The sequence below is a fragment of the Neofelis nebulosa genome, chromosome 16, assembly GCF_028018385.1.
Source record: "Neofelis nebulosa isolate mNeoNeb1 chromosome 16, mNeoNeb1.pri, whole genome shotgun sequence".
Classification (NCBI taxonomy): Eukaryota; Metazoa; Chordata; class Mammalia; order Carnivora; family Felidae; genus Neofelis; species Neofelis nebulosa.
Window position 1 is genome coordinate 45,832,805 of NC_080797.1, and position 17,565 is coordinate 45,850,369.

Sequence of the window (17,565 nt, forward strand, 5' to 3'; positions counted from 1 at the left end):
CGATGTGGGGCCTGAACTCAAAAACCGCAAGATCGTGACCTGAGCCGAAGTTGGCCGCTCGACCGACCGAGCCACCCAGGTGCCCCTAAGTTTATTTTTTTAAAGTCACCCCCAAAAAACAAACGCCCTCCCCACCACCTCTGGGTTCTTCACAGCACCTGCCTGGCTGGGCAGAGGGAAGCATCCTTGCAGCAGCTGCTGTAAATTGTCCAGTTTAATCTAAGTCGTTGAGAGACTGGGTCAGGTGAGGGGAGATTTTACTCTTTGACCACAAAACTCAGAGTCTGACCTTGATTCATTCATCCGTTTAACAAATTTATATGCACTACGTGTTTATACTTAGCATGTCCTAAACGTGCCCCGGAAGCCTGTCTGGGCTCCACTAACCCGTGTATCACCACGGAGCCATAGACAGACCCCAGGACTCGTGCTGCCACCTCTAGCTCCCCTACCCTCCTGGCTTACAACAACGGATCGACTACGCTGTAAATTCTGCTTTGGAAAATTCGCCAGCTCCACAGGGTCAGTCCCCAGTCTATCTCTTCATCCTCTCACACCTGGGCCACGACAACGGCTTCCTACCTTGTATCCTTGTTGCCCGTGAAGCCAACCTTGAAGCCTGCTTTGAAGCCTCATTGCTCTTGAAGCCGACCTCCTAGGCTGTCATCAGAGACAGTGTCATTCATTACCAAAAGCCTTCAACGGCTCCCTACTGCCTATAGGAAAAGGTTCTAAACCCTCAGCTACACTGACCAGGCCCTGCATGACTCAGGCCCACCTCCCACGGCACTTCTCTGCTCCCTACCACCCACTGCAATGGGCCACCCTCCACCCCGTGCTCACCTAGCACGCGTTTACTTACATGACTCCACTCACATCATTGTCGTGTTGCCAAATGCTCTCCCCCTTCTCCATCTTCTGATGTTTCCCTCGGCCTGCAGGGCTCTGAGAAGCCTCCCCTCATCCCCGATCAGATTTTATCTCTTCGCTCGGCAGCTTCTACACGCTGTTGTCACTTCCATACCCTTCTGCCTCATCTCGTCATGACCATTACACAATCAGAAAAGCCAGCTGACTCTTCCTTCAACATGTCCCAGAATCTGGACATTTTCCACCATCTCCAATGCTACATACACCCTGGTGCAAGTCAAGATTTTTCTCAGGATCTCTGCAATTGCTTCCTAACTGGAGAGGGGTCTCCAGCCATCTCTCTCCAAGGACCAGAGTCCTACAGGTCCTACAGGACAGGGTCCCCGGCCACCTCTCTATTGCGTCCCATAGGACAGGGACCTACCACAGCCTGCGAGGTCATACAGGACAGGGTCCAGCCACCTCTCTCCAAGGTCCTGCAGGACAGCATCCCCAGCCCCCTCTCTGCCTAGTCCTGGTAATTTTTTCAATCATTTAAAAATATAAAAACCAGGGGTGCCTGGGTGGCTCAGTCAGTTGAGCATCCGACTTCAGTTCAGGTCATGATCTCACGGGTTCATGAGTTCGAGCCCTGCATCGGGCTCCCTGCTGTCCATGCAGAGTCAGCTTCAGATCCTGTCTCCCTTTCTCTCCCCTCCCTCGCTCACACTCTCTCTCTAAAATGAAGAAACATTTGGGGTACCTGCCTGGCTCAATCAGTTAAGCAGCCAACTTCGGGTCAGGTCATGATCTCACAGTTTGTGAGTTCGAGCCAGGCGTGGGGCTCTGTGCTGACAGCTCGGAGCCTGGAGCCTGCTTCGGATTCTGTGTGTGTGTGTGTCTCTCTCTGCCTCTCCCCCACTTACTCTCTCTCTCTCTCTCTCAAAAATAAATAAACGTTTTTTTTAAAAAAATTTTTTAAAAAAGAAAAAATATTTGGCTCATAGGCCCAAGAAAATCAGGCAGCAGGTCAGATTTGGCCCATGGCCTACCCGTCTTAAAGGCTGAATTGGCAATGCGCCAGGGAAGGTGGAGGGATGGGTTAGGGTAACAGTAAACATGGCTCCACAGTGTTAAGTCTTCTCAAAGTCTGGAAAACACACAAAGATACAGTCTAGCTGGTAAATGGAAAGCGGTGCGTGTGAGGGTGGAAGCTGGCTGCTCACGTAAGCTTTAACCTGGGTAAGATTAGGTTATCAGGATTGCAGCCGAGGAGCGTAATTCAGCAGCGGAGAGAGCCTGGTGGTAGTCAGACTAAGAGACAGCGGCTTTAGTGCAGGCGGTGACGCTCTAGTCCTGCTGATACGCCTGCAAAAGCCACCTGTTAAATGGTCAAGAGCTTTTGTGAGCCAGCTGTTAAATACAGTCATTATTTCCCAATTAGATTTTATCACATTACAATTGAATAGATTCCGTTTAAAACGGAGGTAGTAAGTACTCAAAAGCTCATCACTTTCTCATTATTTTATGACATTTTACGACGAGCTTCGCTCTTCAGATGGCTCACGTGGAGTGCCTCCCCACCATGGAGACGCTACAACACAACACGCCAGGAGGCACGCAACCCTCCCCCTTCCCTCCCCCACTCTGCATTCTGTGACCTCACACTAGCCGCTCGAAGCTGACGGTCGTGGGAATATTTACACCACAGAAATGGGCAAATGCTACAGATCACGGCTTTTCTCCCCGCCCCCCGCCAAAGAATCCACCGTTAAACATTTACCAGCCATCCCTGAGCCCCAGGTGAAGGAGGATGGGCGGGATCTAGGGCCGCGGGGGGCATAAGCGGAGAGGAGGGGATGGCTAGGCAGTTTTACGGAGAGGAGAGACACAGAGGACGAAGAGAAGGATGCCTCTCCTCCGGAAAACCGTCTATTTATAAAGAAGCACTACCAACCCAAAGACGTGGCTGTGCACTTCCGCTGCCCGCCTTCTCACCGGCGTCCTGGGTTCACAGCCCCAGGGCGAGCCTGTGAGCCCCCGGCCGCCCTGTGCGGTAGGAGGAAGGAAGCGCTTGCCTAAGATCTCCGGGGAGGTCGGCCAGCACCACAGGCCCACTCTGTGTGTTTACATCTCATATATAGCTGCGTGCTGAGCTATTTGGGCACCCACAGCGCTGCGCGACTGGGTCTGTGTGTATTTATAACCGCACAGCCGTGTGTGGACAGCCCCACATATAGATCTCACCTACATCATTCACACATCCCCGAGGTGCCGGGCCTGCTTACTGACCTCACGTCGTCGGGGGCCTGCCCGGTAATTGACTCTGATGGGAACCGTCCTCTCCCAGCCAAAGGCGCGCGGCCCACCTCCCACAGCCAGGGCCCGCCTCCCTCCCACGGACCTGGGGGGCCGACCCTTCCTGGTAGAGCTCTGGAGAGGAGAGCGAGCTATAAACATGCCGCGGGCTGACCCGCATATGGAAATGAGGCTCGAGGTTGGGCCTGGCGCCCAGCCACAGGCCTGTGGCCTCACTGCCGCCAAGTATCTTTAGCATGAACTTCATTAACATCGCCCCCTCCCCCGCCCCCCCTCCAATCTCTCTCCTCCTCTGCCCTGTCTTACCCTCAGTTTGTGGTGTCTTTCCAGGCTGCGGTCTTCTTCCTAAGCCTGCAAGGAGGGCCGGGCTCCATCGCTCCCTCCTATCTGACAATATGGCAATAATAATATAATCACAGCTTCCACCGTGCTGGGGGCATCTATTATCCCCCCAAATCTGCGTGGAAACCCTATTTTACAAATAAAGAACCCGAGGCTGCAGGGGGCAGATCACTCAGTGAAGAGGTCCTGGGCTGAAGAGGTCAAGGTTGGCATAGGCGTCTGGGGCTCCAGCTCGCAGCCAGTCCCCCCCAGTGCCATCCACCAGGCTGGGAGCAGAGCTGCATACAGGGGAAAGAAGATAAGGTTGGGCCAAAGGCCATGATGGCACAGGCCGAGAGGAGGGAAGGGACGGAATGAGAATCAGCCATGTAGCTTGGGAGAGATGAGGGAGAAGGAAGAAGAAGGATGCCTGCTTCTAGAAGACCCCCAGCCCTTGCAGGCTGCTGCTGGTTGGGCGGGGCTCTCCCCCGCAGTCACGCCAGGCTCAGTTTCCTAAGCAGCCTGTTTGGACTGGAAGCCCTCCTTGAACACAGGCCAAACACCAACCCTAGACCTTCAAGAATGTCAAGACCTCATTTCTTCACTGACCTTGTGGGCCAGCCTTGGGGAGGGGTCCGGCCACCGTGGGGAGAAGGGAGGGGAAGGAGACCTCTGTTCTCAGTGATCAGTGTCTGCGGAAGCTTCTCTATTCTTTGCTCCCTTGGACACCCCAACACAGACTGGGGTTAAGCCCCGGCTGGAGTTGGGTTCACCTCCTGCCTCCATCAGGCTTATCACTGTCCTTTGCAGAATTGTCCACTACAGTCCAAGAGCGTGAGCCCCCTCCCGCCTCCCTCCCCCATTATGTCCTTCCTTCGCCTCTTCTCTCGACCCTCCCTTCTTCCTATTCCCTTTCTCTGCAGTTCTAATGGACTGTTCTTTCTGGAGTCTAACCACTAGCAGCCACCCTGCAGTTCCCACCCATTGTTCCTGCCTCTGTTCTCTGGGGCCATGCAGAACCATCAATAATAAAAACAACGACAATGAGGATGCCACCAAGGGTGACGGCAAATGTTATTCGGGTCTTATTTTGTACTAGGAACTCTGCATGCATTATTTCACTTAATCCTCATAAGCAACCCCACAGAATAGGTTCTTCTCCTCTATTTCAGAGTTGGAGGAACTGAGGCTTTTGGAGGATCCCACATTGCACAGTCAATAGGCGGCAGAATTAGGATTGGGACCCAAGCAATCCAATTGGAAAGCCAGTTCTCTCAACCATTGGTCTGCATTGGTTTCTTTCTGTCTTCCGTTTGCAAACCTTCGAATACTAAAGGATCGTCACTTCTTCATGGGGTGAGATGGTTTGCTTCGTGACCACATGCCTGCCGAGTGCCCAGTCATCCAGTCTAGTGGCCCATGCTGAGGTGACACCATGTCTCCTTGATCTGGATTTTTCAGGGCTGAGGATATGCCTTTAGCCATGTGCCCCTCAACCTCCTCAGAGGCCCTGTCGGCCAGTCCTCGGCTTTTGAGAAGGAAGGCATTAGCCCCGGGTAGCCAGTTTCTGTCTTCCAGAGACCTACAGGTTCAACCACAAAACAGAGATAATGGGATGAACTGTACCACACATCCACTGGGAGCCACCACCCCCCAGGAAGACACTCTCGGTGACCCATTTGAGGATCTGCCCTAAATCAACCCCGCCCCTCCTACTGCTCCCTCCACACCTCTCCCTTGATTCTGTGCGGTGGGTCCTCACAGCTTCACTCAGGTTGGAAGTGTCCCCTGCCTGCTGCTCCCGGGGCCTCGGCCCATAATGAACCCGGCTGAAGTGCAAGTCCAAGCCCTGCTCATTGTCATCGCAGTAAAAAGCCTGGACATGAAGCCCGCCTCCCTCACTCCCCAGAAGATTAATAAATCAGATTCAGACGCCTATTGTTCTGGACACAGTCAGAATCAATTGCGGGATTTTAAATCTCTCAGCACAGAGCAGCTGGCTGGCTACGAGAGGCCCCGCTATGTCTCTGGGAAAGCTGGCCGGGGATGGAAATAAGAGAGGAAAAAAAAAGACCAAATAATCAATAGTTACCATGAGCTTGTGGCCATCTGCACCCAGTCTCCTTCAGGAGGCAGGTCCCCCAACCTTACGGTGATTCTCGCTTAGTGAGGGGAGGGGGAGGGGCACAAAGTCAGGCTGGGAAGAGAGGGGACCAGAAGGAGGCAGGTCTCAGATGGGTGGGGTCGCTCCCACCCACCTCCTGACCTCACCAATGCCTAATTCCATCTGCAAATATTTCACTCTTTCAAAAGTGAGAGCATCACTGCCTGAAGCCACAGGGTGACTGCTAGTTTATTATCCCAGAATTCCCAAGAAGAATTCATAGAAATCCTTGTATCTTAGACCAACTACCTCTCCCTTGCCACCCCCCCACCCCCTAGGCATTGGTCTTGTTGTTGTTGCGTTTTTGTCTTTTTTTTTTTTTAATCCCCTACTCTCATGGGAGACAGTGTGCCTGCCACTGCCGCCTGAGTGGCTGCTAGCATTTTCCCTAGCTGTTTATGTGGAAAATCATAAAAATATTTGGTGGCCAAAAAAAGAGAGGGGAAATGCTTTGGTGGTCTGATGCAACAGAAATGCTTTAAAAAAAAAAAAAAGTGGGATGGCTTATTCTAATCCAAAAGCATGCATAAACGCCGTATTGATTGAGAAGTACTAGGTGGACGGCATATTTTTCTCGGCGACCTGCCCCACCCCACCCCCTCCGAGCAGACAAAAGCCCTGTTGGCAGCTGGCAGAGGGCAAGTCACTTACGATACAGCCACAGGGTTTGGGAAGAGCTGAAAGCAGAAATTCTTGTGGGCTGTGTTTTACCCTGGGTCTGGTATTATGCTCCTGCCCCGGCGGCCTGAGTCTCTTGGCTGAAAGAGGAGGCAATCCTCACGGAGATGGTGGTGATGGTGGCGGTGTTGATGTAGATGTCATTGTTGCTACGGCAGCTGATGCCGATCAGAACACATTTGTCTGGGGCATCCGGGTGGCTCAGTCGGTTGAGCGTCCGACTTCGGCTCAGGTCATGATCTCGCGGTTCGTGAGTTCGAGCCCCACGTCGGGCTCTGTGCTGACGGCTACTCAGAGCCTGGAGCCTGTCTTCAGATTCTGGGTCTCCCTCTCTCTGTCCCTTTCCCACTCATGCTCTGTCTCTCTCTGTCTCTCAGAAAATGAATAAACATTTTTTAAAAAATTTAAGAACACATTAGTCTGCCTTTTACAGTCATGAAGCCTCCTCACATACATTCTCTCCTTTGATGCTCACAGGGACCTCTGGAGGGAGGTGGGCTAGGAATCATGATCATGTCATCCCCATTCCATAGGGGAGAAAAACAAAGCCCAGAGAAGCAAAGCGTCTTGCCCAGGAGCATACACTTTGTCAATGGCGAAGCCAACGTTCACACCCTGCAGATAAGCTTTATACCATGTTACTCTGGACCCATAACAGCACTACCCAGTAGAAAGATAAGTGAGCCACATATGTCCCTTGAAATTTTCTAGTAGGCACATTTTTAAAAAATAAAAAGCCAACAGGTGAAATTGATTTCCATAATACACTTCGTATAACCCCCTTATATCCAAAATATTGTTTTAGAATGTAATCAATGCAAAAATTATTCATGTGATATTTTACATTCTTTGTTTTCATACTTAAGTATCTGAAGTCTGGTGTGTATTTTGCACTTGGAGCTCATTCTTATTTCGCCGTGGCTCGTGGCCATTACGGGCCAGCATCAGTCTAGAGGGATTCAACACGGCTTTCATACTGAGCGTAGCCGTGAGAGAATCTCAGACAAAGGCAGGCATCCCTGTTGCTTGACTCGTCTTCATTCCTAGAGAGGACAGCCTCTCACCTCCACCTGAGCTCCCCAGACTCAAGTGTCGGAGTCACTTCAGCTCACGACCTGTATTTTTCCTCTTACCTGCCTCCTCTTCCTTCTCCTTCTTCTCGAGTATCACTTGCTAAAACGTCTAATAAAGATGTTAGCACTGAGTGATTTGCTGGTCTTCTACAAGTGGCAACATGGTCCCTGCTTTCTGAAAGTTTTCTGACCCCCCACCAAATTATACACGTGCTCCCCCAGGCACAGCGCCCCCTCTGAGTACACCGGGTGTTTATATTGTGCTTGAGGAAGGAGATATGGATGGAAGGAGAAAAAGAAGACGAGAGAGGGAGGAACAAAGGAAAGAAAGATGGAAGGGAGACAGGAAAGGAAGGAAAGAAAATATACTGGGTCGAAGGGTGTCCCCAAAATATTCATGTTCACCTGGAAGCTCAGAAGATAACCTTATTTGTAATTAGAGTCTTTGCACATTTAATTAGTTAAGATGAAGTCATACTGGATTAGGGTGGGCCCTGATCCGATGTCTGATATCCTTAGAAGAAAAGGAAAACTTAGACATAGATAGACACAGAGGACATGGGGAAGAACATGTCAGCGAAGACAGAGGTGGAGACTGGGTGATGCTCATGTCTGCAAACTGAAGAACACCAAACATTGCCAGGACTGTCAGAAGCTAGGAGAGAGGCACTGAATGGATCCTCCCTCAAAGCATCCAGGAGGAACCAACCCTACCAACGCCCTTCAGACCTCCATGACTGTGACAGAATAAATTCCTATTGCTTTAAGCCACCCAGTTTGTGGTCATGTTATGACAGCCCTACAAAGCTAACACAGGAAAGGGGGGAGAGTATCGTTAGGGGCGCCTGGGTGGCTCAGTCGGTTGAGCGTTCGGCTTCGGCTCAGGTCATGATCTCACAGCTCATGGGTTCAAGCCCCGCATCAGGCTCTGTGCTGACAGCTGAGAGCCTGGAGCCTGCTTCGGATTCTGTGTCTCCCTCTCTCTCTGCCCGCCCCCCTCCCTCACCCCGTTCATACTCTGTCTCTCTCAAAAATAAATAAACATTAAAAAAAATTTTTTTTAAAGAAAGGGCGGGGGGGGGGAAGCCAGACATTTTTCTAAAGAACAGGTATATGATCAAAAAGAATTTGCAGTTGAGAAAGTGAACTCAATCCCTATCCGCATTTATTCGATTCCTAGTGAGACCGAATCAGCTTCTCTCCCCCTCCTCCTCTCTGGTCACACATTCTGATAATTATTCCTGAGTCCCAGGTTTGCTACGAAGAGATAAAACTTTACAAAGAACGAACTGGTGGTTGCCAGAGGGAAGGGGTGGAGGGAAGGGCAAAATGGGTGAAGGGGAGTGGGAGATACAGGCTTCCAGCTATGGAATGAATAGGTCATAGGGGTGAAAGGCACAGCACAGGGAATGGAGTCAATGCTATCATGATAGTGTTGTGTACTCACAGATGGAAGCTGCACTTGTGGTGAGCACAGCATAACTATAGGCTTGTCCAACCTCTATGTCATACATCTGAAACTAACATAACATTGTGTGTCGACTATACTCCACTAAAAAAAAAAAAAAACAAAAAACAAAACTTAGGGGCACCTGGGTGGCTCAGTCGGTTGAGCGTCCACCTCTTGATTTCAGCTCAGGTCACGATCCCAGGGTGATCATGGGATCAAGCCCCACATCAGATTCCACACTGAGCATGGAGCCTGTTTAAGATTCTCTGTCTCTCCCTCTCCCCCTCTCCCCCGCTCATGGTCTCTCTCTCTAAAATCAAAAGTAATAAATAAGTAAGTAAGTAAGTAAGAATTAAACTTTAAAATGAAGGATTCAAGTATTTCAAAGATTTTCTGCTAAAAGAGGGAATCGTCTACTCACATGATGCTGAGGACAGGGCAAACAAAGCCTAATGAATAAGAGACGGGGGAAAGCAGTCTTATCCCCACCTGCGGAACGTTTTGAACAAGCAGAAGGCAGGATGGCAATGTGCTACCTGATAAGCTGGCCTGATGAATTCCAGCCCGGAGAATATCAAAAAGAGGCTATGGAGATTTCATCTTTCTGACGTCATCAAAGGAATTCCCGTTTAGATCAGAGAATAAACTGGTTGATCACAGGACCCTCTTCCGTCTTAAAGCTGACCACGTGATTCTGAGTTGGAAGAGCCTGCTGTGGTCTAAGGGCAGTACATTCTCAGAGAGGCCTGAGGTAGCAACTTCTCATGGGCCAGACTCAGATGGGCCATGGAAGTGGACACTGTAGATGAGGTTCTGGGTCTGCTGGGCCCCAACCTCCAAGAGCCGTGACCTATTCCCCATAGCACATGGCCCTGCCCCTGGTCTTGGCTGATCAGGTTCTCCAGCGTTTTGACTAATAGGGAGACTCTAATCCCAGAGATGTAGGGACTATAGCAAAAACTTGGGTGGGTAATTCACAGGGGAGCAGGAAATGTGAGCAAATAGGAAAAACCCATAGGTAAGAAAAGCAGAAAAAAGCAGACTTCCGGTGCTCTGCTTATCTATCTGCACACCAAACTACTCCAAAACTTAGTGGTTCAACACAACAACCATCCTATCATATATCATATATCATTCTGTAAACCAGAATGCCTAACTATGGTGTCTCTAGCATGGCCTTTCGGGGTCATTGGGTTCCATTTCTTTTTTTTTTTCTTTTTAAAGTTTATTTACTTATTTTGAGAGACAGGAAGAGAAGCATGAGCAGAGGAGGGACAGAGAAAGAAGGAGAGAGAGAATCCCAAGCAGGCTTCTCGTTGTCAACACATGGAGCCTGACGACATGGGGCTCATGACGTGGGCTGAAATCAAGAGTAGGATGCTTAACCCACTGAGCCACTCAGTCGCCCCCGGGTCATTGGATTTCTTACAGGCAGGTCAAGGCCCCAAGAGTGAGTATTTCAGTGAACGAGCTGGAAGCTGCATGGCCTTTCATGATGGAGCCTTAGAAGTGGCATAGCATCGTTTCCACTATGCTGTATTGGTCAAAACAGTCATAAGCCCACCCAGATTCAAGAGGCGGGATATAGAACCCACCTCTCTATGGCAGCAGGGTGTCAAAGAACTTGTGACCATAGTTTAAAACCACCACCTCAGGAAGGAATGAAATGGAAAGAGTTGCTTTCTAGTTCACAGTCCCCTTGAGTGGCCTCATCCTTACAAATAAACCCTCTTTTTACTTGGTTAACTTGAGTGGGGTTCTGTGCCTTGCCACCAAAATAATCCTCTTTGGGGTTAAATTTTGTCCCTCAAAATTGAATGTTGAAGTCCTAACCTCGAGGACCTCAGGACATGACTGTATGCGGAGATAGGGTCTTTTATTTTATTTTATTTTATTTTATTTTATTTTATTTTAGGCTTAATTTGAATGTTTATTTGTTTTCAAGAGAGAGACAGAGGTAGAACACAAGCAGGGGAGGAGCAGAGAGAGAGGGAGGCACAGAACCCGAAGCAGCCTCCAGGCTCCCAGCTGTCAGCACAGAGCCCGGCGCGGGGCTTGAATTCACAAACTGTGAGATCATGACCTGAGCCAGAGACTCTTAACCCGCTAAACCCAGGCGCCCAGAGATAGGGTCTTTAAAGAGGTGATTAAGGTAAAATGAGGTCATTAGGGTAAGCCCTGACCCAATACGACTGGTCTCGTTATCAGGAGAGATTAGGACACAGACACACACAGGGGACAGACCGTGTGAAGACACAGGGAGATGGGCATCTACAAGCCGAGGAGAGAGGCCTCAGAAGAAGGCAACCCGGCCATCTTGGTCTCAAACTTGCAGCCTCCAGAACTGGGAGAAAATAAGCTTCTGTTGTGTAAGCGCCCCTGCCCCCCGCCAGTCTGTGGTACGTTATTAGGGCCAGCCCAGCAGACTACCACAAGGCCTGACCAAGCACGTGTGCCCAGCGTGGGCGTCCTGGTGTTCCCCTGGCATACCAGGGGAAGTGTGGGCCTGCAAGCCTGCTGGTTCGAGCAGGTACGGCCACACGCAGGCAGCTCTGGTGCCCCGTGAGGTCACAAAGCATACTCGGAGCTGCCTCCCCAGTGTGCATCCTCCGGAATCAGGAGATACGGGATGGGGTGACTCATTTCTCCCGTCGCCACTCCTGGCAAAGAAAAGCATTGACTGACACCTTTTCCAAAGGCAGCCACGTGTTTTTCTTGGGAAAGAGAAACATAGTCCTGGTTCCAGCTTTCTTACAAATACAGACCTGTGCGTGTGAATTCACACATGCATGCGTGCGTGCACGCACCCCCTTACACATCCATACGCTCTACCTTCTGTGTTCCCTTTCGGACCCACTCTCTCCCCCATCCCACGCCAGCACCGGGCACAAACCGTGGGTCAGGACACCTGGGTCTGGTCCCAGCTCTGCTAAGCTTCACTGAACTTTCCCAATTTGCTGTTTGCTCGGCTTTAGAACCTAAGGATTGGCCTACAGATGCCTTCTCGGGATGACTTTCAGCACTAAAGGCTCGTGGTTCTGTGATCTCAGTACAGGGAAGAAGCTCTTGCCTAGTGTTAGAGCACATGGTCTCTGCTGCTAATTAGCCATGAGCATCGCACGTCCTCTCCTCTTGTCTCGATTTCCCCCCACTGCAAAGCGTGCTTCGTGGCCTCCAGGCTCCCTGGTGACATTCTGGGACCCAGGACCTGGTCTTTTTCCCACATGTTCACTTTCCAGACTTCATCTGTCTTGCTCTTCCCACCTTGAACAAAAATGTCTCTTTCTGGCCATCCTGAGCCTCCCCATCTCCTCTCACGGCTTTGATCTCGCCACCACCCAGTCCCTCCCCGACATCCATTCCCTGAGGCTCCTAGCTCCTACTTTTCCCTCTCCGTTCCAAGTTCCACCTCAACACGGGGATGGCCCGTCCTTCACCCTGGCCTCCATTCAAGAACTTTGACTCCTGTCCATTTCCACTCCTTCCCCCACGGTCACTCGGGAAGCTGCCACCGCCCACACCAGCACCTCATCCCCTGCCACAGCAGACACCCTCCTCCCATCCATCTACTCCTTCAGAGCCCAGCCTTTGTTCTCTTTGAGACTTCTCTCTCCTACACGCTGAGTTCCCTCCCTTCCTAGGTGGCCCAAGGGTCATGATTCCTCATTTAACCCACTCTCCTGCGGTCACTGCCAACCCTTCCCCACCTTGTCCCCCAGTCACATCAACCCATAAAGCCTCAAAGCTGTGTAGTCAACCTAACAATGTGCCCTTTCCATCGCCAGCTCCAGACACCAGAATTCCACTAGAGAAAGACGTTTGGATGAGGTCCAGACGAAAGGTCTCTAACAGCAGCTGTCCTCAACAGAGATTGACCGTCCCTTCACTGGTCCCCACCAGCCAGCCCTTCTTCGATCCCCCACAGCACCTTCCAAACCTCCCTTGGCCCCACGAGCCCCCAGCCTGGGATGCTGACCATCTCACTCTCACGGGATGACCTCACCTCCTACTTCGCAGAGAAAATAGAGGCAATCAGGAAAGGACGCCCTCACCTTCCTGCCACCCCACCTACGACCTTTGCCCACTTACACTGCCCTTCCTGCTGCATGCAAGGGGTCCTCCTCCCCCTGTCCTGGACTAATCCCACCACCTGTGCCAAGATTCCACCCCACCCCCACCTCCCTAAGCCCTTGTCCCACCAAGGAGCACACCCCCCTCTGCTATCCATGTCGTTTCCCCAGCTGTGGGCACCCTTCCCTCAGCCCAAATGCTTGATCACATCCCCCTTTCTGAAAAAAGAAGAAAGTCCTAGCCTTTTGTCCTTGCCTTGAGTGGCAACTTACTTCCCTGAGACCTTCCTGGCTGAGGACCCTGCAAGCAGGCACGCGTCTACAACATCTTCTCTGTTTTCCACTCCTGGACGTTTTTTTTGTTTGTTTTTTTTGTTTGTCTGTTTTTTTAATATATGAAATTTACTGTCAAATTGGTTTCCATACAAAACCCTGTGCATCCCAAAAGATGCCCTCTTCAATGCCCATCACCTACCCTCCCCTCCCTCCCACCCCCCATCAACCCTCAGTTTGTTCTCAGTTTTTAAGTCTCTTATGCTTTGGTTCTCTCCCACTCTAACCTCTTTTTTTTTTTCTTCCCCTCCCCCATGGGTTTCTGTTAAGTTTCTCAGGATCCACATAAGTCCACTCCTGGAGTTTTAAGGTGGAAATCCTTGAGGGGCTTTTTCTTTTAATAAAAGGGTATCGACTCACTACTGATTGGCAAAAGAGTCAAATCATGCAGGAACGTTTAAAAACGTTTAAAAAATGCAAAATCCCCCCTGCCACAGGGAGCTAGTTTCCGTGTGTGCCCATGCAGCTCCCAGGCACCTGTCTACTCACAGACATGCACACGTGCCCATCTCTGCACAGATAGGCTCGTCATCAACGTGCAGTCCTCCAGCCAGCTTTTCTCACAGCACAACAGACTCTGGGTGTCTTTCCACGTCCACAAATGTGGCTACCAGGATTCTGGTAAAAGAGAAACCCCTTCTTAGTTCCTCCTTCCTAGTATGGTGCCCTCCTGTACCCCCACCTCAGGGAGGGGTGTCCTCAGCTAACCCGTAAAGACTCTAGGTCAAGATCCGGTATTTCCCTTACCACAGGTGGCAAGGGTCAGATCAGCTCCAGCAGGATCTAGGGGAGGAAGAGAGAACCCCCAACACCCACCCACACCCTCCCCCACACACACAACCTGGCTATTAGTGCTAGCAGCATCCAGAGGGAAACTCTACAAGAAAGTTCAGGAACACAACCTAGCTTCCCTTCTGACTCATGGAAAATGGGCCTGCAGCTTCTCCACGGCCCCACATGGCGGTGAGGACTCCAGCTATGAGGACTCACAAACCTGAGTTTGAATCTCCACCCCACCCCAGGCCTCGAGCAAACAGCTACCATGGTTCGGAGCCTGTTTCCCCATCTGTAAAATGGGAATAATAACACCTGCCGCGCGGGGTGCAGACAGCGCAGGTGACTGGCTGGAATTGGTGCTTAGGCGAGGGGGGACAAATGGACGCAAAGAGTATTCCGCCCCCAGGGGGAGAGAGCCACAGAGGAGCCTACGGTTCGGAAACACGTGAGCCGGGCTGGACAATCCGGGGCCTCGGCAATGACGAGACTGGAGGCTAACACGTGTTGAGTGCTTGGGTGTTGATTAACTTATTGAATTCTCACATCAACCGTATGCGGTAGCAATTAGGAAAAGAGAAATCACCCTGAGTCCTTCGAATAGAAAAATGTAATACAGAGAATTGGCTCTCTTAGGGCTGGAAGAGCAGAGAGGCCAAACATCAGAGGGCAGCAACAGGAAGAAGCTTCTACGCCGCCCCCAGCTACAGCTGGGCAGACAGAGAGAGCGGGTGTTACGGCTTTGGGATCATCCAGAAGCCAGAATCACAGCGGCCCTGTGCAGCAAGGGTAAACACCATGAAGGAGAAGGAGCCGCTTCCAGAGACCAGAGGCAGTGTGGGAGAGAAAGAACACTCTGGCCTCTCCAACCCTGCTCACCGAGCTTCTGTCAGTCCCTTCCCTTGGTTAAACCTTCCTGGAGGCTGGCAACCACAAGGGTCAGTCCCTCTTCGATGCCGAGCAGGGGGAAGGTACAGAGGGATTATCAAGGCCAACAGGCCCAGGCCAGCACAGGTGCTATTATCTCTGTTTACACGTGAAGAAAAGCAGCGCCGAAAAGTTAAGTAACATATCCAACTATCACACAGCTGGTAGGTAGAGACGTGGGGATTTGAATCCAGGCAGCCTGCCTCCAGAACCCACCATTTCACTGCAATGTTCCAGCACCTCCCCTAGGGCCTCTAGTCCAGCAGCTAGTGGCTTTCTCTTGCTTTTCTCAGTCTTCCCTCCCTCCTCTCTTTTTATTTCTCTTGGGCACAGGCAATGTTGCTGACGCATTCAGAAGGTTCTGGGGTCAGACAGACTGAAACTACACTCCCAGCCCTGCCACTGATGAGCTGGGCAACGTTACTCAACCTATTCAGTCAGTGTTTCGTCATCTGGACAACTCATGTCATCATAAACGGTGGTCAAACCGACACAGTGAGGTAGCTGAGGGTCTAGCCTCTTATCACATTTGTTCCCCAAAATGCTGACTCTCCCTCCCTCCCTCCTGTCTTTTCCCTTCTTCCCATCTGTCAGAGCTTTAGGTGGTCCTTGACAGGGTACCTGCTCATCTCAGCTGGTGGCTCTCAGGGCAAACGTTACAAGCCCCATTGGAGCTGAGCCTCCGGAGCAGCAACACCTCCCTCTGCAAGTCCCCTGCCGCCCTCTGGGCAGCTCTGCAGCTCTCGGAGCCTCAGTGTCCCCAGCTGGAAAGTGGGTTCAGGGAATAGTGCCCTGCTGTCTCCCAGCTTAGCTCATAGAAGAATCCGTCGGTCAGGCGGAGCGATTGGATCTGTCTGCGGCACAGGTCACTTACGGTGAAGACACATGGCCGGTCGGGCTGACCTCCCACCCCACGTGCTCCCTCAACCCTCCCTCACACCCAGGAGCTGGCTTCGGAAGTAACAAAGGGGATCCCCGTGCAGGCCTCGCCAAGTCTCCCTGTTAGCCAGCCTCTCTGCGATGGGGGGTGGATTTGGGAAGATTCTAGCTTGGGTCCTCTCTCTGCCCTCATGAGCCCTCTGGCCTTGGCAAGATCTATTATGCCGGGCCTCAGCCTCCCCCTCTGCCAACCGGAGGAAGAAGCACCTTGCAGTCTCCACGCAGGGGGGCTGCAGGGAACAGAAGGCATACTCTGCAGGGAGATTTGAAGAGAGTCTAGTGAAGGAAGAAAGCTGTTACCTCCCCCAGGACTGAGGCCCTGGTAAGAGCTGGAGGCAATGGAAGGGCCCGTCGCTAGGGCCTGCCACTGCAGGGACACAGAGCTGCAGCACCAAGGGGAGGGAGGAAATCCCCCAACCTCTCTCTTCTGGGCCTCTGATGTCCTGCTAGTATCTCAGACAAGCCCAGGAGTCCAGCCTCCCGGGCATGGAGAGCAGGGCCAAGAAGCTATCTGGAGGACACAGCTGTCACACCCAGCGGTGCCACTGTTGTCCTGGAAGCGGCAGCCGGCTGTGAAGAGCTGGGCTCGGCTCCTGCCACTAGGAGGCGCTCCTCGAGCTCCAGGTCTCGGTTTCAGACTACTGACTGCAAGAACGCTCCCCCTCACCCCGGCTCCGTCCTGCCCCTCCTTCCTCCAGGCCAGTGCAGGAACTTGGTTTTCCCTTGTCTGCGTAGGGAGCAAATAATTCACAAAGATGACACCCTTCAGCGCCATGTCTCATCTCACAGGGCGCAGCAAAGCGTCAAAACCCCCCTATCTCCACCGAAGCTTTAAAACCCTCTGCCTGGCTTACCATCGAGCTACCGTGAAGCCTACCAGCCAGGCCTTCCATCTGTGACGTGCCCTTGGAGGCAAGGAACCAACGACTTGAATCACACTGAGCCCGCGCGGTGTGTCTGGTACATTTCACCCACAGGCAGTGTAGCTCTCACGGGGTCTGATGAGGAACACTCACTGGGCAGCCAGGCCAACCCCGCGAGGGCTGCCGAGCCCCTCTGGCCTCACTTTCCTCGTTGTGAAAACCGTAATGCGGCCCTTCTGCGGGTTGCCGCGGAGAGAGAAGGACAACCTGGCACAGAGAAGCCTTCCATAACCCCCTCTTCCCCACATCAACCCCGGAGTACAGATGTGACACATGAGAAAACAAAGATCATGGCCAGGAAGCGGTTTCTCACGGACCCACACCAGCAAGTTCTTCTCCGCCCCGGGTCTGCCTTCGCCCAGAGCCAGTGGGACGCCACCTCCCACCCCACAACACCCCTCCCAGGTGACCTATCCCCCATCAGGGCACCGTCACTATATTTTGAAGAAGCCAAAAATATATTTTCTTTCTACTCAGCTTGAGAATACATTCTGTGGCTTTATTTTTCTGGTAATTACAGTAGTTCCGCCTTATCCACCAGGGATACGTTCCAAGACTCCCGGTGGATGCCCGAAACCACAGAGAGTGCCAAACCCCACAGACACTATGTTTTGTGCCGTGGGCGCCTCCCCACGATAAGGTTAACTTCTGCATTAGGCACAGTAAGAGACGCACAGCAAGGACTAACAATAAAATAGAGCGGCTACAACAATATACTGTAATAAAAGCTATATGACTCTCTCAA

General features: G+C 51.7%; 1 long non-coding RNA gene across 3 annotated transcripts; it reads right to left on the minus strand.

Annotated features, from left to right (window-relative positions):
* Window positions 1–3,480: 3,480 nt before the first annotated feature.
* On the minus strand, window positions 3,481–17,377 carry LOC131497070 (uncharacterized). 3 transcript variants are annotated; one of them, XR_009254750.1, is made up of 5 exons: window positions 16,752–17,360; window positions 13,747–13,875; window positions 6,305–6,697; window positions 5,582–5,686; window positions 3,481–5,071 (listed from the first exon to the last, which is right to left on the minus strand). It is a non-coding gene; the product is annotated as an uncharacterized LOC131497070 (long non-coding RNA). The 3 variants fall into 3 exon arrangements; XR_009254749.1 differs by having other exon boundaries at window positions 6,365–6,697; window positions 16,752–17,325; XR_009254748.1 differs by having other exon boundaries at window positions 5,582–6,697; window positions 16,752–17,377.
* Between the last annotated feature and the right edge of the window lie 188 nt (window positions 17,378–17,565).